Source organism: Psammomys obesus, unplaced genomic scaffold (genome assembly GCF_907164565.1).
Source record: "Psammomys obesus unplaced genomic scaffold, mPsaObe1.curated_primary_1811, whole genome shotgun sequence".
In the NCBI taxonomy this organism is placed as follows: domain Eukaryota; kingdom Metazoa; phylum Chordata; class Mammalia; order Rodentia; family Muridae; genus Psammomys; species Psammomys obesus.
In genome coordinates this window covers 6,115,209-6,142,635 of record NW_026591816.1, presented here as the reverse complement: position 1 = coordinate 6,142,635, position 27,427 = coordinate 6,115,209, and positions in this window count along the sequence as shown.

Sequence of the window (27,427 nt, the reverse complement as noted above, 5' to 3'; positions counted from 1 at the left end):
CCCCCCCCCCCCCCCCCCCCCCCCCCCCCCCGCAGAGAAATGCTGCCAGCTCAGGATTTGACTGAGAAGCCCCAACCCCTGCTGGCACTCCCCTGAGAGCACCTCCTTAAGCTTGACCTAGCAGAGGAGAAGGTCAGAGGGGAAGGACAGAGAGGCAGCCTGCCAAGGACACAGCACCCTCTCTCCAGCGGCCCCTAGCAGAGAAACCCAAGCTCTGGATCTGAGGACACTCAACCCTACCCGGTACTCTCTTGGGATCAGCAAACATAGATTCTACCGCTAGGCTGCTTCTGGCAGAGAGATCTGGGCCTGGGATCTGGGATTGAGTACACTCACCCTAACTCTTTCCCGCACCACCCAGGGACCAGTCAACATAACCCCTACTGGCAGAGGGAAAGGACAAAGAGGCAGCACACAGGAAAGGTGGACACCGAGTTCTGCGGCCACAGTGTCACAGAGCTGACTAATAGCCTACCCGTGCACTTCTGGAGCAGGACCAAAACAGAGAGTAGTGAGCAAGGGGAACCTCTGTGCATTCCAACTGGTCCTGCAAGAGAGTGAGTGAGCCTTCTAGGGAGAGATTGCCCCAGACCCAGGGTCTATCCACAGAAGCAACCAGACGAGATCCCTGGCACCCACACTCCTAGTGTGGGCATCAGAGGGATTCTTGGGATAGTGACCCCAACAGTGAAGCCTCTGCCTTGTGGGTCCACCAGGGTAATCCAGGCAGACAATCCCTGGATCTCAGTCAGAACTGCATAATAGTGGCTTGCAGACCACTGCAATAATCAGAGAATCCGTGCATGCACACTGTGCCCGCTAAAAGCGCACGCGAATAGCACCAGCGTCATATTCTTTACTTAGGCAAAACTGAAAACAAAGTGCACACTCCCAAAGCAGTGAACCTCTCTCATCTTCCTGAAAAAACAGTCCAGAAAACAGAAAGAGAGGATCATAGCCCAAACTACAATCTCGAGGAACAACCAGTGAGGATTATAAATAACCAGATGGCTAGAGGCAGATGTAAGAACACTCCCAACAAAAATCAGGACACAATGACCTCACCAGCAACCCCACAAAAAAATGGACACTTCAATTCACTAGATATACAAGAAAACAACCTCAAAACTATGTTTCTCCAGCTACTAGAGGCCCATAGAAATGAAATGAACAAAGCCCTCAGAGAAATAACCAAAGAAATCGAGACTAACCAAGAGGAAACAAATTGTGCTCTCAGAGAAATGACCACGAAAATTGAGGCAAACAGAGAAGAAATGCACAAAGCTGTCAAAGAAATGTCCACACAAATGAAGGCAAATAAAGAAGAAATAAACAAAGCTCTCATAGAAATACAGGCAATTATACCCAAAGAAGTAGAGGCACAATTAGTGATACATAGAGAGGAAACGGACAAAAAAATAGAAGCTATCATTGAAAAGCAGGAGTCCACATTCAAACAGATGAAGGAAATGGTGCAAGACATGAAAACAGAATTAGAATCAATAAAGAAAACACAAATAGAGAAAAACCAGGAGCTGGAGAACACAGAGAAAAGATCAGGCACTACAAAGGTAAGCATCACCAACAGAATACAAGAAATGGAAGAAAGAATCTCAGGAGCCGAAGATACACTTGCGGAAATTGACACGTCTCTCAAAGAAAAAATAAAATCAGAAAAGTTCCAAACACAAAACATCCAAGAAATCAAGGACACCATGAAAAGACAAAACCTAAGAATAATAGGAGTAGAAGAAAAAGAAGACATCAGGCTCAAAGGTCTGGAAAATATTTTCAAGAAAATTATAGAAGAAAACTTTCCCAACTTAAAGAAGGAGATGGCCATAAACATACAAGAGGCCTACAGAACACCAAGTAGACTAGACCAGAAAAGAAATTCTTCACGTCACATCATAGTCAAAACACTGAACCTACAAAACAAAGAAAAAATTCTAAAAGCAGCAAGGGAAAAAGGCCAAGTAACATATGAAGGTAGACCTATCAGAATCACACCAGATTTCTCAACAGAAACTATGAAAGCCAGAAGGGCCTGGACAGAAATCATACAGTCCTTAAGGGACCACAGATTCCAACCCAGACTACTATACCCAGCAAAACTTTCAATCAACATAGACGGAGAATTCAAGATATTCCAAGACAAAACCAAATTTAAACAATATCTACATAGTAACCCAGCTCTACAGAAGTTACTAGAAGGGAAACTCCAAACCAAAGAAAACAACTACATCGAAGGAAACAGAGGAAATAGATAACTACACAACAAAAAAAAAAAAAAAAACAAAAGAAGACAAGCAATGAAACTCAGTGACACCACCAACACCACATCTAAAGTAAGTAACAATTGTTGGTCACTAGTTTCTATCAACATCAACGGACTCAACTCCCCAATTAAAAGACACAGACTAACAGAATGGTTGCGGAAACAGGATCCATCATTCTGTTGCATCCAAGAAACACACCTATGCAACAAAGATAAACACTACCTCAGAGTAAAGGGCTGAAAAAATGTCTTTCAAGCTAATGGTTCCAGAAAACAAGCAGGAGTAGCCATCCTAATATCTAATAAAATAGACTTTCAACCCAAGTTAATCAAAAAAGATAAGGACGGCCACTATATTCTCATCAAAGGAAAAATCCACCAAGAGGACATCACAATTTTGAGTATCTATGCCCCAAATACAAGAGCACCTACATTCGTAAATGAAACAATATTAAAGCTTAAATCACACATTGATCCTAAAACCCTAATAGTGGGAGACTTCAACACTCCACTCTCACCAAGGGACAGATCAACTAGACAGAAAACAAATAGGGAAATAAAAACACTTACAGAGACCCTAAATCAAATGGACCTAATAGATGTCTACAGATCTTTTCATCCAAACTCAAAAGAGTATACCTTCTTTTCAGCACCACATGGAACGTTCTCCAAAATAGACCATATAGTTGGTCATAAAGAAAGCCTCAACAGATACAAAAAGATTGAAATAATCCCTTGTATTCTATCTGACCACCATGGACTTAAGCTGGACCTCAACAACAACAGAAATAACAAACTGCCTACACGTACATGGAAACTGAACAACCTGTTACTCAACGACAGCTGGGTTAAGGAAGAAATAAAGAAAGAAATTAAAGACTTCCTAGAATTCAATGAAAATGAAGGCACAACATACCCAAATTTATGGGACACACTGAAAGCAGTGCTCAGGGGAAAATTTATAGCACTAAGTGCCTGCAAGAAGAAATTCGTAACATCACATACAAACAACTTAATGGCCCAACTGAAAACCCTAGAAAAAAAAGAAGCAGATACACCCAAGAGGAGCAGAAGGCTGGAAATAATCAAACTCAGGGCTGAAATCAATCAATTAGAAACAAATAAAACTATTCAAAGAATGAATGAAACAAAAAGCTGGTTCTTTGAGAAAATCAACAAGATAGACAAACCCTTAGCCAAACTAACTAAAAAGCAGAGAGAATCTATCCAAATCAACAAAATCAGAGATGAAAAAAGTGACATAACTACAAACACAGAGGAAATTCAAACAATCATTAGGTCATATTACAACAGCCTATATGCTACAAAATTTGAAAATCTAAATGAAATGGACAATTTTCTTGATAGATTCCATCTTCCAACATTAAGTCAAGATCAGGTAGAAAGACTGAACAGCCCTATATCCCCCAAGGAGATTGAAGCAGTCATTCACAGTCTCCCCTCCAAAAAAAGCCCTGGGCCAGATGGTTTCAGCGCGGAATTCTACAAGACCTGCAAAGAAGTGCTCACACCAATTCTCCTCAAACTATTCCACAAAATAGAAACAGAAGGTACATTACCAAACTCATTCTATGAAGCAACAGTCACCCTGATACCTAAACCACACAAAGACCCAACAAAAAAAGAGAACTTCAGACCTATCTCTCTTATGAACATTGACACAAAAATACTCAATAAAATACTTGCAAACCGAATCCAAGAACACATCAAAGATATCATCCACCATGACCAAGTAGGCTTCATCCCAGGCATGCAAGAGTGGTTCAACATACGGAAATCCATCAATGTAATCCACCACATAAACAAACTGAAGGAGAAAAACCACATGATCATCTCCTTAGATGCTGAAAAAGCATTTGACAAAGTCCAACACCCATTCATGTTTAAAGTCTTGGAGAGATCAGGAATACAAGGCACATATCTAAACATAGTAAAGACAATATATAGCAGGCCTATAGCCAACATCAAACTCAATGGAGAGAAACTTAAATCAATTCCACTGAAATCAGGGTCAAGACAAGGCTGCCCACTCTCTCCCTACCTCTTCAACATAGTACTTGAAGTCCTAGCCAGAGCAATAAGACAACTAAAGGTGATCAAGGGGATACAAATCGGAAAGGAAGAGGTCAAAGTGTCACTATTCGCAGATGATATGATAGTATATATGAGCGACCCCAAAAATTCAACCAGAGAACTCATCCAGTTAAACTCATTCAGATAAACACCTTCAGCAAAGTGGCAGGATACAAAATCAACTCAAAAAAATCAGAAGCCCTCCTGTATACCAAAGACAAAATGGCCGAGAAAGAAATTAGGGAAACAACACCCTTCACTATAGCCACTAACCACATAAAGTATCTCGGGGTGACACTAACCAAGCAAGTGAAAGACCTGTTTGAGAAAAACTTCAAGTCTCTGAAGAAAGAAATTGAAGAAGATCTCAGAAGACGGAAAGATCTCCCATGCTCATGGATTGGTAGGATTAACATTGTGAAAATGGCCATCCTGCCAAAAGCAATCTACAGATTCAATGCAATTCCCATCAAAATACCAACTCAATTCTTTACAGACCTTGAAAAAAAGATTCTCAGCTTCATATGGAGAAACAAAAACCCAGAATCTCCAAAACAATCCTGTCCAACAACAGATCATCTGGAGGTATCTCCATTCCCGATCTCAAGTTGAACTACAGAGCAATAGTAATAAAAACTGCATGGTATTGGCATAAAAACAGAAAGGAGGATCAATGGAACCGCATAGAAGACCCAGAAATAAACCCACACACCTATGAATACTCGATATTTGACAAAGAAGCCAAAACCATTCAATGGAAAAAAGACAGCATCTTCAACAAATGGTGCTGGTCCAACTGGATGTCCACATGCAGAAAAATGAAAATAGATCTATATTTATCACCCTGCACAAAACTAAAGTCCAAGTGGATCAAAGACCTCAACATAAAACCAGATACTCTAAATCTGTTAGAAGAAAAAGTGGGGAACAGCCTAGAACTCATTGGCACAGGAGACAACTTCCTGAACAGAACACCAACAGCACAGGCTCTAAGAGCAACAATCAATAAATGGGACCTCATGAAACTGAACAGCTTCTGTAAAGCAAAGGACACTGTCATCAAAACAAAACGCCTGCCTACAGATTGGGAAAGAATCTTCACTAACCCTTTATCGGACAGAGGACTAATATCGAGTATATACAAAGAACTAAAGAAGCTGAAAAGCAACAAATCAAGTAATCCAATTAAAAAATGGGGAACAGAGCTAAACAGAGAATTCTCAACAGAGGAATATCGAATGGCAGAGAAACACTTAAAGAAATGCTCATCCTCATTAGCCATCAGGGAAATGCAAATCAAAAGGACCCTGAGATATCACCTTACACCCATCAGAATGGCCAAAATGAAAAACTCAAGGGACAACACATGCTGGAGAGGTTGTGGAGAAAGGGGAACCCTCCTCCACTGCTGGTGGGAATGTAAACTGGTACAACCACTCTGGAAATCTATCTGGCGCTTTCTAAGACAATTAGGAATAGTGCTTCCTCAAGACCCAGCTATACCACTGCTAGGTATATACCCAAAGTTTGCTCAAGTACACAAAAGGGATATTTGCTCAACCATGTTTATAGCAGCTTTATTTGTAATAGCCAGAACCTGGAAACAACCCAGATGTCCATCAATGGAGGAATGGGTACAGAAATTGTGGTATTTTTACACAATGGAATACTACTCAGCAATCAAAAAGGAGGAAATCATGAAATTTGCAGGCAAATGGTGGGATCTAGAAAAGATCATCTTGAGTGAAATATCCCAGAAGGAGAAAGACAAACATGGTATATACTCACTTATATAGACCTATAAGATATAATAAACATAATGAAATCTATGCACCTAAAAAAGATAATCAAGAGAGTGGACATGGGGTAAGATTATCAATCCTCGTTTTGAAAGACAGATGGGATACGCATTGAACATTGACAGGCGTCTACTGAGCGCATTGAAAAGACTCTGACTAGCGGTGTTTTCAAAGCAAAGACTCGTGACCAAACCTTTGGCAGGGTGCAGGGAATCATAAGAAAGAAGGGGAGTTAGACTGATGAGGAAAGGATAGGAGCTCCACAAGGACCAAAGATATCTGGGCACAGGGTCTTTTCTGAGACTGACATGCAACCAAGGACCATGTATGAATGTAACCTAGAACCTCTGCTCAGATGTAGCCTGTGGTAGCTCAGTAACCAATTGGTTTCCCATAGTGAGGGGAACAAGGACTATTTCTAACAGGAACTCAATGGCTGGCTCTTTGGCCTCCCCACCCCTCAAGGGAGGAGCAGTCCTGTTAGGCCACAGAGGAGAGCTTTGCAGCCAGTCCTGAAGATACCTGATAAAACAGGATCAGATGAATGGGGAGGAGGTCCCCCCATCAGTGGACTTGGCAAGGGGCACGGTGGAGAGGAGGGAGGGAGGGACTGGGAGGGAATGAGGGATCGGGACATGGCTGGGGTACATAGTTAATAAAATGTAACTGATAAGAAAAAAATAAAATACAAAAAAAAAATAAAAAAAAATAAATACCAGATTAAATAAAGTTTAAGTTGACAAAAATAAAAGTGATTAAATCCAGCATTAGAAGTAAATTGAATGATGCTTGGTATCCATTTTGCGAACTCGTTACTTCTAAAGCCAAGTAGAGCTACAAGACAATACTTAACTTGACTCAGTGGTATAATTATTAATACCAAAAATTCCGTCTTGCAAATCATTTTACATATTGTAGAACAATGCAAATACAAGTGACAGAAGCATTTAGTGGTCAATATTTATAGAGTAACAGGAAAGAGGTACAGGTGATCACCAACTAAAATAGCTCAACTAATAGTTTTTTGAATTTTACATTCATGCAAAAGAAGTATGAATTCAGTAGCTACTACACTTCAAGGTTTGAGTTCTGGTGTTTTTCACAAGCTGATGCCCTCGACATGACAGTTTCGCGCTGCCGGACCCTCCTGAGGCCACTGCTCTCACTGAGACAGGGATCATGAGGAGAGACACTGATGTGGAGTGAGCTATGCTGCCAACCTGTGACGGAGGTAAGCGGGATGAGGACATTGCTGACTTAGTTTCAGTTGAAATGGTGGCTTACAGACAGGGGAGCCTGCGTGTAAGTATAAAACTAATTTACAAGTTCTGTGGTGCTACATCTTAATTTCCAACTACCTATATGATTTTTTTTTTATTTTAAAGGTATCTTTTTCTATCTCTGGGTCTTTAGAAAGCCCAGAAAAATTAAAGGTTCAGTGCAAATGAGCTCACCAAGCATCCAACACCAGCATCTTGCTCCTGGTAGAAAGGAGCCAGCGATCCTGGAAAAATGGCTAAGTCAAATTCTAGGATAGAAGACATACAAATTAGGGGCGAGGGATTCTATGACAGAAGAGCAGGGACAAAGACAGATGGGGCTGTGCTGCTAGGTGACAGTGAACCTGACGAACTGCCACTAAGTTAAGATGGAAAGGGTGCAGCCTGAACAAGAGCTATTGGAGTAATTAAAAATATCTGAATGAGATAGATAGCGAGATCATTTTAAATTATCTGACACCATTGGTGGTAAGTAGACTGCCAAACACCGGAGTACTGGAAAGTAAAAGGTTAAAGAAAAGAACTAAGCTTACATCGTTCCTTGAATGTGAAGGACACTGAATTTCCAGTTGAAGAGACAAAAGCCTCCTAGGTAACCAACTTTTGAAAGCATAACAGAATTAGAAGAAAGAATCGCCACCTTTGCCAACAGTGATGTAATTGGTGCAGGCCACTGTCCTTCGCAGGGGCAGACATCAGATCACAGATTGTGCAAAGCATCGCCACAGAGAAGCAGACTGTCACCTCCTGATGGAGCTGGTCAGACCCTGTATACATCAAGATGCAAGAGCCAGACATTTTAGGTCTCTCGTGGGGTACATCTGAAGTGTGTAGCACCGTCTAAAACACCATTCTTATCATAAACATTGAGCCTAAATTCAATTATAACTCCAGAAGTTACTTTCATATAAAAAAGAAATTACAGATAATGGAGAAGAAGGTTAAATGACACCAGGAGGAACTAAGCAGCTGACCCAGAATGTTGCAGGTTCTATAGAACCAGGGTTTTGCTCTTGCTACAAGTAAACTGTATGAAGGGATGAAAAGAAGAGATGAGTGGGAAATGGGTTTATTTAGAGCAGGTTTGAAGGATGCATCAATTACATGTAAAGTGCGGCTCTTCTTTTGATCCTGTTTAAAGTAAATCAGCTGAAGAGACAATTTTAACAGAACTGATAAATTATATGTGTGGATAATAGATGACATTGAAGAATTACTTGTTCCTTCTTAAAACATTTTGATTGGATTACAGTTATAAAAAATCACCATACTTGTATTTGCAAAATGGAAGCTGTAGGGGAAAATTAGACCATGTTTTTAAGTGCTTTAGTAAAAACAAAATGGGTCTTGATAAAGCAAATTGACAAATGTTGGGTTTGGTTGATAAGGTTATAAAATTCCATGGGTTGTCTTTATAAACTAAAAATGTGTACTTCATATGAATGTCATAAAATAGCATAAATGGAATGTTTCAATGGTTATTGTTCTATACAAACAATGTATTTCACTATATATGAATGTAAATCTGAAATAAACGTTCCATGAAATGTGTTCATTGAGAAATAACCATTACTGTTGGATTTAGTATTTTCATGAAGGCCAGCCAGGTGGTCCAGCAGATAAAACACCAGCTTCTAGACAAGCCTGACAACTTGAGCTCAGTTCCCCATAAAAAGATGGATGCAGTGTTCATCTGCAATCCCAGCCCTCTCACCATCACAGTGGGAAGCAGAGACAAGAGCCCAGGGCCTTATGGGGTGAGCTAGCCTGAGTTACACAGTGTAGCTGGACAAGTGAAAGGAGAGAACTGATGCTACAAATATTATCCTCTGATCTCCATATGCACATCATGGCCTTTGTGTCCCCTTCCCCCATCTCATATGCACAATATATATAGTATAAAAACACACAATAAAAATACTTTCCTAAACAGAATAAAGTTTATAGCTGCTAGCATCCACTCAATCAATGTCAATGCACATTATGGAATTATCTCCTTGAGAACTATTTAGAAGTTTATCTATAATTGTGAATTCCTTTACTGTGTGTGTTATACCATAATTTCTCCCTGTGATCTCTTTCTGGTTTGGACTTGAAGCATCACTGTAGAGAATAGCTACAGACAGAGACAGCCACTCTCTAGAACCATGGTGGGAAAAGTGAGATTCCAGGAATGACAGGTGAGATAGAACAGAGAAGTGAAACAAGAGTGCATGAAAGAGTTGGTATGTGTGTGTGTGTATTATGTATGTATGTAGAAACTGAAGCCATGAGAACAATGAAAGCAAGTCATCCTGCAGTGCATTGTCTCAAGACAGATTTTAAAGATGTTTATTATGAAACCGAATAGATTCCACCTAAAGGAAGAATTTATTTCACAACCCAAAAGCTATCAAAGATTTGCTTTCTATTTCCCTTATGTGCATATTTCCTTGTGAGAAGACAGGTCTGCTCGGTTCAAGGCCTTGAGACATGCTGCGGATCTGGCCAGCTCTGGCTTTCTAGTCACCCTTTCAAAAGTTTAGTCCAGACACTGTTGCAACAACCCGAGTGAAAACAGGCTTCTTCTCTATGCGTATCTTTGGCTGTGGTGTTGAGATTTGAAGCACAAGAATTTCTGTTGTTGTTGTTTTTGTGTGTATGTTTCTTTTAAACTTTATAGAATACCTTCTATCTCTTGGTGTTCTTTGAAAAAAAAGAAAAAAAATACATTTTTTGTTCCAAGTAGATGAAGAGTTTAAACTATATGTTCAAGCTTTCCCCTTTCTTTGGACCCACAGAAGTATTTTTTCCAAAGAAATTTCACAGCGCTTCATCTTAGGTGAGTTATAGATGTCTTATTTCCAAGAAGAGACCAATATTCTTCATGAATAAAAGCATGTAGCATGGGTAAACACATTATACAGAGACACACATACATACACACGTGCACATATATACTCACACATGCACACACGGACTACACAGACATGCACACACAGAGAGACACGCACATGTGCACACACACGTGCACACACAGACACATATAGACACTGACACGCACACACGCACATGCGCACACACACACCTCTAACAATGCTCTGCATATACCCAGGCCAGTCATCACTATTCAATAGAGCAGACAGAGCCGAAAACAACCTCTAAGGACTGAAGCATGCAAACCCTACCTGTTGCTCAGATGCCCAGGTCCGTTTATCTTCTGACATTCACTCCCAAAACAGAAGCAACTGAAAGGACCATTCCTAAAACCAGATGATGACCAAGAGGCAAAATGCTTCTCTAGACATTTCACTGTGAATTTGTTTTTACAGAACAGCATATGTATTAATCATATTGGTAACCTCTACCATAGCAAAATAATCACCAAGATTAGAAACAGCAGAGAAGCTTAATTTGAAAGATGTGCTGAGGTTGGTGTCATAGTGCCAAAACAGAAGAAACCCATGCCCATTCTTGCTCATGCAGAGCAGGACTTACACTGTAATTACTTTTTATCCCTAATTAAAACTTCTCCACTTTTTTTCCGTGACACCGCAGTTTCTGAATTGGGAAGCCTTGGTCAAATGGTTTGTTGCAAAGTCATTAGTATTTAAACTTGTGGAAGGTGTATGGCTCCATCACAGTGATTTTCCAGTGACATATTGGCTTACGTGTAGTATTAATAGTCTGTACTGCTGACAATATTTGTGTAAGGCCCCCGAGGAAATGTCTGTGTGATGGATCAGACCATCAGCATAGTCTGAGCCTCCTAAGATGCTAAGTGGTTGTCTTGTTACCGGAGGAAGACACTATATGATGGAGAAGCGATGTATGCCTTTCTGCAGCGCTTCACAGGTAGTGTCACTGGCATTGAAGCTGATGCACTGGGTGGACCTTTTCAGGGGAAGAAGAAAACAAGTCATGGGAGATTTTTTCCCACACTAATACATTCAACTACCTCTGAGCAATATTTTTCTCTCTGTTCTCAGCCACATGCTCTTAGCAGCACTGTACCAAGAGAGGAGCATTTAAAAGGACTCCCGAGACCTGGTCATTTATGTCAGCAAGGTGTTTTGTGAAATTAACACATTGTTCTTGTCATAGGGCCATTGTAACGGAAATCTATTCCTCTGCAGTTGCCTCCTGAGACTACAAATCATTTTCCTTGCCTGGAGCCATGTTTTCTAGAATAAAGCCAAGGGATGGCTTTAGGTTATTATGGAGTTGACATTGCTGGCGAGCTTAGTACCGGGCACAAGCATGGTCAGGCTCACGTGACTTTTTTTTTAAAAAAAACTGACAGGTACAATTGTTTAAAAGACAGTGTGATTTAAAAAAAATAAAACCCCCAAGTTCTCAATTTTATAAATATATATATTTTTTTCATATTCTTTGCCTCAGAACATTTTGAGGGCTGAGCTGTGGAACTTGGGATTTCTAAGTTGTCTTTTCTTGTGGGTACAGCGGTGGCATCACAGGAAGGCCCATTTCTCTGGACTCTGTTTCAAGCTATGCAGCCCTGTAAGTATCACCTAAACGCCACAAACTGCTTCTCCATTTGTACAATGAGCAGGTCGGACCTTCCCGCCAGCACAGCAGGCCTGTTGATGGGCACACTTGCATTATGGGGCATTTAGACCAGTTCATGGAATACTCACACCGCACAGCTCAGGTCATTGTGAAGCAAAACACAGTGAGTGTTTTTCCTTGTATTTTAGGTGCTTTCGATACCTCACAAACAGCCTCCTGCCCACTTGACTCGGGCATGTTATGCTGCCAGGCATATAGGTGCATGCCTTAATCTCAGCGTGCCAAACCCTGAGGCAGAAGGATTTCAAGTTCTAGGTTTACCTTGGCTACATGGCGATGCATTTTCTTAAAAGAAGGAAAAACAGAAAAAGAAAGAAAGGAAGGAAGGTAGAAAGAAAGGAAGGAAAGAATGGCAGGAAGGGAGGGAGTGTGGGTTGAAGGGAGTGAAGGGAGTGATGGTTCCAAGAAACCTAATGGTTTCTACGTTATATTTAGTTTGTTAAAGACCAGACAAAATAAGTAGCCTTTCATTTCAACATTCTCCTGGGAATTTGTTACCATTCCATTTGCATTTGAAAAAAGAAATGAAGTTTACAATAGTAGAATAAAGCATGAACAAGATGATCAAGTATGAATGGTCACTACCTTGCATTAGGGTTTATATCTCTGATGGGAGTCAGCAGCCTCACACCACACTGCCCTCTCAAGCCTGTCCACAGTCTTGCTTGCCATTGTTACCCATTTGACCTCACTCGTAACTAGTGTGGTAACAACTGATGCCATAATTTATTTGTAATATAAATTAACTAGGAGAAATTATTATCAGTTAACAATATTTTTAGGCCTTGTGAGTTCTTTGGATTAGATTATTCTAAAAAATGTTCAGGTGGATAATTTGGGAAATTACAGTTGGTTTGTATGGGCCTCACCTCCTTCATCCACACTCTTGCTCCCATCATTAAAGAGAGATAGTAAATGAAAACGATTCAGCTTGACTTATTTCTACTGAAAATTAACACTTTCTTTTCCAGTTATTAATAACTTCTTGCAAAGCATCCGTGTATTGCACGCATCAGTAAAATACCTGTGATAGTCTGCTGTAACAGGTGAGGGTTGGGATGGGTTGAGACTTGGAGGTGCCTGTCTGTGCACACGTTACTCACAAGGTACTGTGCTCAACACCAATGTACAAACGAACTCTGAAACCAGGAGAGGATTTGTAACAGTGTGCGATTTTTCCAGATGTGATAACTCCGCTGTACAGATGCATTTTTGAACCATAACAGCAACCATGAGAAAATCAAAACACCATATCTCAATAGCATCAGCTTTCCACTTTATGATGATACGCAAAATTTAACACATCCTTTCATGTCAATAAAATGGACTACAGTAAAGCAGAATACCATAGCCTGACAATGCTCTGGAACCAGACTTCATAATCACTGCAACTAGCTATCCATGAATTAAGCACGCTTGCTAATAAGGGTATGCGAAATACAGGGCTTTTCTATGAGAGTTGGAATAATTCATGACAATTGTGTGGTCAGGTGTGAGCTAGTACATGCACACAGAAGCCAGAAAAAGATGTTGGGTTCCTCTGCACTGGAACTAGTCCTTTGCACGACTCCTGGCTTATCACATGGATGCTGGGATCCAAACTATGGGCCATGTTGCCATCACTGGCTTTTCCAGTTTTTAAATTAACACAATTTATGTGGGGAGTAAAAAGAGCCTTTGTTAATATGGAAGGCAAATGTCTCTCAAGCCAAGAATATTCTGTTTGTCCATGAAACGCTGAGCATTGTTGTCACAAACTACACAGGAGTTTTTGAAATGGTAAGACTGTAGAATACGAGGCAAGGTGCCAATGTTACATGCGCCCTGACCTAGCTTCTTTTATATTCATTCAGTAACAACTTGAATACAACTATTTACTCGGCTCTGGTGATGGGCCAGAAAATAGGTGAGACCTCTGGGAGTTTAGTGATGAGTAAATGTAGCAGTTGTATGTTGGGAACTGCCAGTGCCACACAGATTCGAGTCAACAGTGCCAAATAATCGCCATCTGCTTCTTGGGCAAGGATTTGATCCCTAATAGGTAGGGAGGTTAATGTTGTGGTTTTATTAATCTATTTAGAATACACAAGCCAGGTAATACAGACATTTCGATCAACCATTTTCAGGGCTGATTTATTTAGTTGAGAGGTATTATTTGCTTGTTAATGAAGAAGCTAGGACAACTCATTAAAGAGTAAATATTTACTTTAAGAGAATACGTTAGCTTGATGGCTAAACAAAAAGAGACAAAGTTACAGAACTTTCCAATCCTTGCTCTAATATTTCTAGCACACACACTGAATATGATGCTGTTTACATTCTGAAACACATTTTAACAGCGGAGATCATGTCCACTTAGACACAGTTCTATTCTCCCATTGTGGCTTTGCTCAAGGTCAAGGGGCCATCAGGATGGAAGAGGGACAGGTAAAGCCTGGAGCAGACATAAGCAGAGAAGAAGTCTAATTACACATCTGGGGTAACAGAACCGTGATCTACCAGCTGGGTGACCCCTTTTCTTGGGACTGTTGAGTTGCTCAGCCCTGAAATTATTGATGTCTTTATTGGGTGGATCAGGGGCAGGAGACGCAGAAGCACCTAAATAATGCAGCAGCTCTCAGAGCAAGAGGAAGGAAGAGACACAACCTCCATTGCTCAGCCGTCGAGAATTACAGTGCTGACGCTTGTGCCTTCACTGCAGAGGTGTGAGGGAGCTGAAGCACCCCTGAATGCTCAGGCCTTACATTTCAGTAGAGCACACTGACAACAGCAGAAAATTTAAACCAAGCATACTGCCTCCGGGTGAGATAAACACCACAGAGAAATATTAATCAGCAAAGGGAAAATGGGGCCTGGGGACTCAAAAAACGATGTCATTGTTTTAGACAAGTAGGTTTGTTAAGGACTTTCTGAGAAGATTAATTCAAACAAAATCTGAATTAGGTGAGAGTAAGCATTGGAGATGTTAGGGTGGAAATGGAAATGCTGATAAAGATGTTTCTCCCCCCAATGTGCATGCACACTAATGCACATGAGTACACACACTTCAATAAATAGCTCTGAATGTCTTATTTAGTGTATCAAATAAAGCCTGTGTTCCTAGAAATGGGTTAAACGAGATCAGTTGGTCTCAACCTGGCCTGATGCCAGAACTCTTGAATATTTTGTGTGAAGTATTGCCCAAGATGAAGTGACTGACTGATCTACTATGGTGAGTTCAGAACTGGGCAGCAACCACAGGCTAGGTACGTGAGTACTTGTCCAGGATAATACAGGAGACCTTTGTTCAGGTACATCTGGCTTACAGCTTCATAGATACTTAATTTGAAGGGCTATAGGTTAACACCAAAATGATACAGGTAAGAGTTCACAGTTTAACAGCACTCCTTTGAGAGTTTAAAGCATGGTGGGTGGGATTTTTATTCTCACTGTATAAATACTGTAGCCCAGATTGCTGTGTATTCACTGTGGTTCTCCTGCCTCCACCTCCTGAGCACTGGGATTAGAGCGGTATACCGCCATGCCTGCTTCCTTGTCTAGAAACTTACTGCTAGTTTTCAGAACACAAATTGCAAACGCCTGCCAGATGTGTTCACCAGCTCGCTATCCATCCCTGGGAGCAAACACTTGAGAAAATCAACTTATGAAGAGGGAGACAACATTTCCCCAGTGGGAACGCTGGAGTTGATAGCTCAGGATAAAGACAGGGAGAAAAGTCAGAAGACTTTGTGCCACAGTTCGAATCTAGAGTGTCCTCCACAGCTCAGGTGTTGAAGGGCTGCTCGGGAGCAACTGCAGAGGCCCTGGAGCCCTTAGAAGGCGGAGCCTGGTGGATGGGGATTACATCTCGAAGGCGAGGCCCTTTGTTTTGGAGCATTTGCTACCACAAAGATGATTTCCCTTCCACCAGCTGAAAAACAGAGAAACCCATTGATCACAGACTGAAATCTCTGAATCTAGGAACAAACAAACAAACAAACAAACAAATAAATAAATAAATAAACAAACACACATAACTTCCTCTTCAAATGATTTTCAGAAAATTTTCTACCGAAGTGTTCACATAAACTTCATGTTGCTGTTAACAAATCAAGTAATAAAATGACCATTGTTACCTGTCTCTTTGGGTTTCTTCCCAAACTGTCTTGGTGAATGTGAGTAACAGAGCGTGTGTGAATTTTACTCTAAATCATTTGTTGAAATGTGCCTCATTTCCATCTTATTATTTAGGATAACGACTTGCTATTCCAGTACTCCAAAACACAATTTTATTGAAAGCCATTATTTGTAAGATTTTGTGTTTTCTCACTTAAGCTGGTAAATCTTGTTTATGTCAACAACCTCAGTAGTTCCTCATATACATAGTATTTATAACACTACCTATAAATATTAATGGGCCAAATCGTGCTTTGTGGGATTTTCATTATTTTTTAATGTTTTTCTATTTTTTGAAAACTACACACATTAGTATATTGTGTTAACATAATTTCTACACCTTCCTTTTCCCTCTCCAACTCCTCCTGTGCGCTCCCATCTTGAATTATCACCTTTTATAATTACAATTGCTATACACACAGAGAGAGTAAGAGAGACAGAGAATGAGAGTGAGAGCAAGAGAGACAGAGAGTGAGAGAGGGAGAGAAACAGAAAGAGAGCAAGAGAGTGAGAGAGAGAGAGATCCTATTTAGTGTTGCTCATATGTACATGTGTTTATGGTTGAGCACTGGAGATTGGACAGCTTATGGAGGCTTGAACCTGGAGAAACTGATCCTTGCTGTCTTCGCAGCCTTTAGTTGACCACACAGCTATAGCTGGGGGTGAGCTATTTTGAATTTTTCCCCACTCACCTTGGAATGTCTACTGATATTTATTGTGCAAAGTTGTTTAAACAACCGTATTGTTGAGATTTCACGGGTGAAGTAGCCTTGCCTTGTCTAGAAGACACTACCTCACAGTACACACTCCGGTCTTCTGGCTCTTACAACCTTCCTCTTCTGCAATGTTTCCTGAGTCTTCGATGTACTGTTGCACAAGCACCAAATGGAGCCGAGGACTTACCTGCATTTTGACCAAGTGTGGATCTCTGTAGTAGCCTCTGTCAGCGGAAAAAAAAAAAAAAAGGTTTATTTGAAGAGGGGTAACACTTATCTATTTATATAAGGGTAAGTATTTAGAATATAGTTAGAAGCTGGATTTGCAAAGCAGAGTGGTATCTATGTTCTCATTAGTCATGAGTAGTTGGCGAGGTTCACGCTCACAGGCACCATTCCTTTCTGTGGTTGGCCTTAAATTCACCTAGAGAAATGTTGGTTACAATTAAGATACGAGTGCCACTAGGGCACCACGGGGAAAAACAACGCTTCAGAATGGCTGCTGAGAATCAGTTGCTAGACTTCCGAATAAGGCATCCAAGAAGCGTTGTCTTACCGCTACCGCGTACCTCTCCCCAGTGATGGAACAGACCTTGAGCTAGGTGATCATTATTCCTTCACACAAATGGACACTTTCCATGTTGTAACTAGGTGAACCGGGGGTTTGCAGAGTCGTTAATGAGTCGACGGAAAACGTGCGACTGAAGCTCCACGGGTTTCCCTCACGGGGTTTCCCTCACGGGCTTCTCTCTGACTGAAAAGCCACACTGAGGAGCTGCTCTTCACGCCAAGATGTTTGGACATCATTCTAAGCTCCATAGAGATTGACATTCTTCCATCTGGAGCTCAGGTAGAGTGGAGACTTCTTGTGGGCTTTATCATTGTAATTCTTTCTTCTGATACTCTTAGAAAACATGCCTGCCACTTTCTTTGTGTTTACTGGAGAACTGAATTGAAATTGAAATAAATGTCCATTTAGCTCCCCAATATATTCATATTCGGGAATTTTCCAATTATAATATCTGGCAATTCAAATTTTCTAAATTTGCTATTGTTATTCGTACTTTTCCTTATGGTCATGGTATAACTTAAATACAGCTTAATTATTCTTTTGTTCTATGGGAATGGGCTTTGGTTTCACACTATAAATCATAAGAGCTTAGCTTTTGCACACTAAGTAATTAGAATCATAGAATACCCTTATTGGGGTCTCATTAAAATGGTGTATTTCTTAGTTGTAAGAGAATTTCAAGTAATATTTTAATAAAACCAACCCCGCATTTATTTATTTTATTTTATTTTTTACTTTGTTGTCTACCGCACCATTTGCTGAATGCAGCAGATATTCTGTTCAACTCCTTTTCTTCTTGGCCAAATTATTATTTCTTGTTTTTCTATTCTTGAAAGACTCAAGTGTCAACCCTGTGCCTGGTAACTGTCTCCGGTAAGGGATGGCAACCTCATGTGACTACTCACTTTTAAGATTGTATCAGTGTGTCACCATAACAGGGCTAAATTCTAGACTGAATGTTTAGAGCCCAGGCCCTGTGTTTATATTTATAAATACGGCACCCTAAATTGCAAGATTTGAAGATTTGCTCAATCATTTTTTTAGTTTACAACATATCACATAATCATGGTAACTATTTACTCCAGATCAACCACATAGACAGTTTTGTTTTTTTAACACAGTCAGAATTTTCAGTTGTTTATAGAATCCAAGTAGGGGTAGGCTAACCCTTGTGACAACCAACCAAAGTCGCAGTGACTTGTACGATGAAAACGTTTCACTTGCTCGTATGTCAGGAGGGACAGATTGTGGGAGAAAAGCCATATCCTACTGTACTGAGCTATTCACAAGATGGATACTGTTCTCTTGCTTTCCCTGCCCAGGTTCATGGAGCTCTGTCTAGAGAGCTAGAACCAGAAACGAAGCAGAAGCTTTACACGGGGCAGCATTAAGTTCAGACTGAGAGTGCGTTTAATCACTTGCTTAATTACCTTATTGTCCAGAAGTTGGCCACATCCTCTTCCAAACTGCAAAGCAAGCTAGGAAATGCTGTGTGTCTCAGAGGACAGGAGCAAGTTTGGTAAATGGTTAGTGCTGTCTACTACAAACAGCTCGGCCATAGATGCTGAGTGTATTTATTCACTAATGTTAGCATGACGGTGGAAGAGGTGGTGGGGTGAACGAGCAAATAGTTTTCTCAGGCAAGAACATGGAGGAAATGGGCAGCTGACGAGATGGCTCAGCTGTGAGGAATGCTTAACACTCTTCCAGAGGACCCACGCCAGCGGTTCACAACCATCTGCAACCCCAGCCCCATGAGATGCAGGTCTACTCTGGCTTCCTTGGGCACTGAGAACCTAGTAGGCAAGTGGATTCTGTAGAGCATACTCTCACCGCCTTGGAAGCTCACTCCTTGCCTTGAGATTAACTGTGCTGAGCATCTCATTTCTTCTCTGTGCTTCTCCTTCGCTCCACACAATTCTCATCTGCTTTCCATGTCTATAGAATACTGACCTCTACGTCTTTGAGCATCTTTCTGAAATCTGAGAAATAGATGTCCTTATCCTTACTAAATATTTAATCATAGATCAGTGTGACGGAATCCACAGGAATGGAGGGATAAGCTTAAAACTCCAGCTTTCAGATATTCAATTTAAGGATTTTTTTTCTTTTTCAATTAAATGTCTTCTTTTGCAGAAACTCATAAGAACCAGAGAAAATTTTTAAAAGTGAATATCAAGTCCATTTTGCTTCTTCTCTTCATATCATGTTTCATACCAGAAAACATGAAAAAAATTTATTGAATTAAGATTAAAAATTTATCTATAATATATTCATTCTGTGATCAGCCTCATTCTGACCATGCTATAATAAACATAAGCTGATGCTGTTCCCATTAAAATCTTACTCACACATATGCGCATATACAGCACACACACACAGACACACAGATATCCACACACATGAAGTCACACACACATACACACAGACTTAAATACACGTTCGGATACACACATACACACATGGTCACATGTGTGACATGCAGACATTCGTTCAAAAGGCGTATACACACATGTACATGTATTACACAAACTTTTCAGAGTTATCAAGAGACTACATAATTTTAGTAGTGTGTTCAGCTCAGTCTTAAAGACACCCTCCTTCCAAAAAGAAAAAAAAAAAAGAAGGTTGTGCCTAGAAATATGACCACACCTTTTTCCTCTGAGGATCCCCTTAGTTATGGTTTGGAAGAGAACACACAGAGAGCATTCAAATTTAATACTGCATCAAATATTCTCTGAAAAGATTAAAGGAAGTCTATCCAGTAGGTCTGTCGCTGAAACATAAACATTTTGTAGATAGAAAAGTGTCTTTTCAGGGTTTGTAGGCCCGATATTCATTTTTGTAATGACAGAAAGCAAACATTCTTACTGGAGTGGAAAGCAAGAGGCTTCCCACCAGTGAAGGCTGGGATTAAGACAGTATGGGGAGAACACATCTCCGGGCCCACCCACCGTGAGGAGCTTTTCAGCTGGATCCAATAGCAGTCTAAAACCAACATGACAAGAAACAGAAAAAAAAAAAAGGTTGAGAACTTGGATTATGTTCCTGCCCACACACAGGCATGGCTGTGGAAAGAATCCACGAGCTCCTTGGCATCTGATAGTTTGCACACGAAGGGATTCAGCAAGCGCTTTCTTGTTTGTGTTTGGTCTGAATACTGTTTCCCTTATTCTACATTTAAAAGTTATGAACACATTAGTTAAAAAAAAAGTACACTATTTTCATTTGTGGGAAGATGATACAAGCTATAAACAAATAAAAGCAGTAAACAAGCACCAGTGAAAAGGTTAGTTTTCATCATTGTCATAAAATTTTGTATACTGTATTCAAAAATGAAAGCTATGATGCATAAAAGTTTTTTTAGTCATGAAGGACTGCCGTGTCAGTTTTAGGAACCACTTTAGATAGGAAAGGCACTGGATTTATTGACTTAGCTTTAGTAACAAATCTTGTATATTTCTACACTAATAATTTATGACTACCATGATTAATACTGCACTGGAAAATTTTATATTAAATTGTTAATATAGTCTTATTCTGCTTGGCATTTCTCTTCACATAGCCAACACCCAAAATATTTGTTATAGTCAATAATAACACGAGAATAAGGATAATGGCTGTGCTGAGATAAATATTTCTTATAATACAATGGTTTTAAGGTCAGTTTTGTTACTAGGGAGCATATACATATATAATTTATTTGCTTTACATCCCCAATACACTCCTGCCTCCTCTCCTCCCAGTCCTACTCTCCCACCTTTTTCTCCCTCTCCCCCCGCCCCTTCTACTCAGAAAAGGGAGCCCCTCCCCTTTCCTAACCCACCTCGGCATAGCCAGTCACATCTGGACTAAGTGTACCCCCTTCCACTGAGGCCAAACAAGACAGCTCGGCTGGGGGCAGGTGATCTAAATGCAGGCTACTGAGTCCATGTCAGAGACAGACCCTGCTCTATCTGCTCGGGAAACCTCAGGAAGTTCAATTTGCTCATCAGTTACATATTTGTCTGCGGCCTAGGTTCAGTCCTTGGCTGCTCTTTGGTTGGTGCTTCATAACCAATGTCAGGTATGGCAGATTTAAACAGAGACCCTGTGCCTGAGCCAATCCAAGTAGCACAAACCAGTCTGTTCATGACCCCTGGAGTTGGGAAACGCAGCGACCCTGCAGCAACATCAGTACCCAGAATGATGAGCCTGGATGTCGCATGTGAGATGTCTACGGATCACAGGGAGCTAGATGTGTTGGCGTTACTCTCATCCATGCTACCGTACCCCAGGTTACTCTCCGACAGAGACTCATGGAAAGACTAGATACTTTCAGGGTTTAAGACTTCGCTAATATTCTTTTGCTAGAATCTCTTTAGTGGCTCAACACCAACTGGCATTTACTTCAGGTGGGTGACTGTGGGCTTCAGAAATCTTGCCCATCCTCGGGAAGAAGTAGTTATATGAGGTGGACACTGACTGTCCCTCCAGTTTGTGGGAACATCTGGAAGAGAGTAAAGGCAGGAACAAACTAGTGTGAACAAAGGCACCTTGCGTGAGTGAAAAACGACACTCTTAGAAATTGTAAGATTTCTAGGTAAGAGTCCCAAGACCATGTCATTGGCCAGAAAGGCCCCGAGGCACCATAAATCACAGAGAGTTGTGTACCAAACCTAGAGAGTAAGACCCTATTTCTCAAGACCCCACACAGGGAAGTAACTACAACTGAACTAGAAGTTCTCTTCTTGCTGTCTTGCTCTCACCATGCAAGCTACTGAGGAATAATTGTCATTATCTTGAGTGCAACAATACTATATTATTATTTTTCAATTGTTGTGATAAAATACTATGACCAAGACAACTCATAAAAGAAAGTTTTAGAGGGTTAAAGTCCATGGTTTTCATGACTAGGAGCAGGCAGTTAGGAATGATTCTGGAGCCGTGGCTGAGAGCTCACATCTTGAGATACAACTACAAGGAAGAGAACGGCTTGGCCACATAATCTCTTGAAACCTGAAAACCCACCCACAGTGACACAGCTTTTCCACAATGGACACATCTCCTAATCCTTCCACAGTTCCACTAACTCAACATTTATATATATGAGTCCATGGAGGCCATTCTCTTCAAATTACCATAAATATCATGACAGGAAAAATGTGCCCACTAGTGCAATTAGTGGCATGGCTGTCTTAGGTGCAATCATTGGTTTCTGATTGGCTTTAAGATCTGCCATCAAAAGAAGTAACACACAAATGTGACTGGAAGCCAGTGTAACAGCTTATGGCTGGGAGGGTCACAGGGGAACAGGTGTATTTTGTTGAATGGCTGTTAAACTATCTCATAAATATTTATGGTTATGTCTGTGGATATTTGCTCATGTCAGCGGCAATCAGCACCAAAAGGTAGCTTTCTTTGTTTAACGGATAACACAGATTCAAACACACCAGTGAAATTTCTTGTTTCAGAGAAACAAATTACTGTTGCTATGGCATAATGTCCTGATGCTAGCCATTAGTAGACATTTATATCACTTCCTCCAAATTCAAGTAGCATCATGGAAGAGGCCAAAAATATAAGCTCCAGAGGAAGGAATGGGTGTGGTGTAGCAATTTCCTCTGAGATGAGACATTCCTTGGTGAAGGGAAGTAGTAAGCCCTGGAGACTCAGGAGGTATACAAAGTTCCTGAAACTTACAAGATTTACAAAGCTCCTCCAAAAGGTTATATTCACAGTAATAATTTTTGGGAAGAGGAGAATGACTTGTTAAACTGCCTGAAAGCCATGTAGAAATGTTGAAGGGATGTAGCTTTTGTGAGTTGTCATTTAGGTGGGGGGGGGGTTTCAGAGACACAGATGCTTGTATATTGTCCATGCTTCCATGCTTAACTTCAGCAAGCTCATCGGCTTGCCAACTGGGGCTTCACTGGATTCATTACTTTTGTCTTGAGTGCCCTATCTGAAGTGAACTGACATTTTTTTTACATCTCAGGAATAGTCACACAGAGTTTGCTAAATTATGAAGGGGTAAAACAAGTTGTAATAAAATGAAATATTATTGGTGGTAAAAAAAAAAAAGGAATGAGATTTTGAAATAAACTATGACATTCAGGAGAATAGCAGACATAATAAGTAAAATAATGCAGGCACAAAAGCCACACAGAATACTCTATGATTCTGTTTATATAAAGTGTTTATAATAAGCAAAGAGTGAGTAATAGAGAAAACTAGTGGTTACCATGGGTTGAGGCAGGAATTTTTTTTTCCTTTTTTTTAAATTTTATTTTTTTCTTATCAGTTACATTTTATTAACTCTGTATCCCAGCCGTGTCCAGATCCCTCATTCCCTCCCAGTCCCTCCCTCCCTCCATCATCTCCACCGTGCCCCTTGCCAAGTCCACTGATAGGGGGGACCTCCTCCCCATTCATCTGATCCTGTTTTATCAGGATCAGGTGATAAATCAGGTATCTTCAGGACTGGCTGCAAAGCTCTCCTCTGTGGCCTAACAGGACTGCTCCTCCCTTGGGGGGGTGGGGAGGCCAAAGAGCCAGTCATTGAGTTCTTGTTAGAAATAGTCCTTGTTCCCCTCATTATGGGGAACTAATTGGTTACTGAGCTACCACAGGCTACATCTGAGCAGAAGTTCTAGGTTATATCCATACATGGTCCTTGGTTGAATGTCAGTCTCAGAAAAGACCCTGTGCCCAGATATATTTGGTCCTTGTGGAGCTCCTATCCATTCCCCATCATACTAACTCCCCTTCTTTCTTATGATTCCCTGTACTCTGCCAAAGGTTTGGTCATGAGTCTTTGCTTTGAAAACACTGCTAGTTAGAGTGTTTCAGATATGCTCAGTAGACGCCTGTCATACATTCAATGCACATCCCATCTGTCTTTCTAAACGAGGATTGATCATCTTACCCCATGTCTGCTCTCTTGATTATCTTTTTTAGGTATACAGATTTCATTATGTTTATCATATCTTATAGGTCTATATAAGTGAGTATATACCGTGTTTGTCTTTCTCCTTCTGGGATATTTCACTCAGGATGATCTTTTCTAGATCCCACCATTTGCCTGCAAATTTCATGATTTCCTCCTTTTTGATTGCTGAGTAGTATTCCATTGTGTAAAAATACCACAATTTCTGTACCCATTCCTCCACTGATGGACATCTGGGTTGTTTCCAGGTTCTGGCTATTACAAATAAAGCTGCTATAAGCATGGTTGAGCAAATATCCCTTTTGTGTACTTGAGCAAACTTTGGGTATATACCTAGCAGTGATATAGCTGGGTCTTGAGGAAGCAGTATTCCTAATTGTCTTAGAAAGCACCAGATAGATTTCCAGAGTGGTTGTACCAGTTTACATTCCCACCAGCAGTGGAGGAGGGTTCCCCTTTCTCCACAACCTCTCCAGCATGTGTTGTCTCTTGAGTTTTTCATCTTGGCCATTCTAATGGGTGTAAGGTGATATCTCAGGGTCGTTTTGATTTGCATTTCCCTGATGGCTAATGAGGATGAGCATTTCTTTAAGTGTTTCTCTGCCATTTGATATTCCTCTGTTGAGAATTCTCTGTTTAGCTCTGTTTCCCATTTTTTAATTGGATTACTTGGTTTGCTGCTTTTCAGCTTCTTTAGTTCTTTGTATATACTCGATATTAGTCCTCTGTCAGATAAAGGGTTAGTGAAGATTCTTTCCCAATCTGTAGGCAGTCGTTTTGTAGGCAGTTGTTTTGTCCTTTGCTTTACAGAAGCTTTTCAGTTTCATGAGGTCCCATTTATTGATTGTTGCTCTTAGAGCCTGTGCTGTTGGTGTTCTGTTCAGGAAGTTGTCTCCTGTGCCAATGAGTTCTAGGCTGTTCCCCACTTTTTCTTCTAACAGATTTAGAGTATCTGGTTTTATGTTGAGGTCTTTGATCCACTTGGACTTTAGTTTTGTGCAGGGTGATAAATATAGATCTATTTTCATTTTTCTGCATGTGGACATCCAGTTGGACCAGCACCATTTGTTGAAGATGCTGTCTTTTTTCCATTGAATGGTTTTGGCTTCTTTGTCAAATATCGAGTATTCATAGGTGTGTGGGTTTATTTCTGGGTCTTCTATGCGGTTCCATTGATCCTCCTTTCTGTTTTTATGCCAATACCATGCAGTTTTTATTACTATTGCTCTGTAGTACAACTTGAGATCAGGGATGGAGATACCTCCAGATGATCTGTTGTTGTACGGGATTGTTTTGGAGATTCTGGGTTTTTGTTTCTCCATATGAAGCTGAGAATCTTTTTTTCAAGGTCTGTAAAGAATTGAGTTGGTATTTTGATGGGAATTGCATTGAATCTGTAGATTGCTTTTGGCAGGATGGCCATTTTCACAATGTTAATCCTACCAATCCATGAGCATGGGAGATCTTTCCATCTTCTGAGATCTTCTTCAATTTCTTTCTTCAGAGACTTGAAGTTTTTCTCAAACAGGTCTTTCACTTGCTTGGTTAGTGTCACCCCAAGATACTTTATGTTATTAGTGGCTATTGTGAAGGGTGTTGTTTCCCTAATTTCTTTCTCGGCCATTTTGTCTTTGGTATACAGGAGGGCTTCTGATTTTTTTGAGTTGATTTTGTATCCTGCCACTTTGCTGAAGGTGTTTATCAGCTGGAGGAGTTCTCTGGTTGAATTTTTGGGGTTGCTCATATATACTATCATATCATCTGCGAATAGTGACACTTTGACCTCTTCCTTTCCGATTTGTATCCCCTTGATCACCTTTAGTTGTCTTATTGCTCTGGCTAGGACTTCAAGTACTATGTTGAAGAGGTATGGAGAGAGTGGGCAGCCTTGTCTTGTACCTGATTTCAGTGGGATTGATTTAAGTTTCTCTCCATTGAGTTTGATGTTGGCTATAGGCTTGCTGTATATTGCCTTTACTATGTTTAGATATGTGTTGAGGCAGGAATTAATGATGAATGAATATGTAATCGTAGCTATATACATGAAATTTCTTTTATGAGTGTTAAAAAATATTCTAAACTTAGTGGTTAAAGTTGTATCACTTTATGAGTATATCAAAAAAGCATGGAATTGTTCATTTCACAAGGGTGAATTATTTATGCATAAAATGTATTTCAATATATAGAAATTGATCTTGTTTTTCCTCACAGTTCATAATTTTGCAAAAATATATGAACTACATATAGTGAATATTTTATATAAAATTTACATATCAGTTATTTCCCGGTTTTGATTATTTTATCACAAAGCAAGTTTAATGTAATCACTGATGTCATTATTCTATAGTTGTCCACATAAGTGAGTTATGAGAATATGATAGGCTATAATCAACGTACAAAATTGGCTGACAAAAATCATTCAACCACAGTAGCTGAGTAAAAATGATAAATTTACACTGTAAACGTATTTACAGATATTAGTGATATTTGGGAGTAGAATCTGGTTCTACGACTGTTTCTATATATGTATGCTATAAAGTAGCAATGAAGAAGAGGGACATTCAAAGGATGCATCACTACAAGTGTCAGTGTCTCCTCCACTGTACTCACGGGTGACCTCCAACATGGATTTTCTGCTTACTAGCTTGGAGGCAGTCAGTACCCTCCCCAGAAAAGCTCGTGTGTTGATAACAGGGTCTTCCAATAGTGCTGCAGTTGAGAGTTATTAAATCATGAGGCCCTGCCTTCTTGAGTTGGTAAAGCCATTGGCAGTTTTATAGTTTGATATTACTCGAAGGCGATGGATGGCAGGATGTGGCACTTGGATGTGGTAGACTTTGAGAAGTATGTCTTGCCTCAGGACCCTCACTCTCTCCCTCTTTCTCTGTCATCTATTTATCTACCATAATCTATCTATTATCATCTATCAATCATCTGTGTATATTATCTATTATTATCTACCATCATCTATCATCTATCTAGTATCTATCATCTATCTATCTATCTATCTATCTATCTATCTATCTATCTATCTATC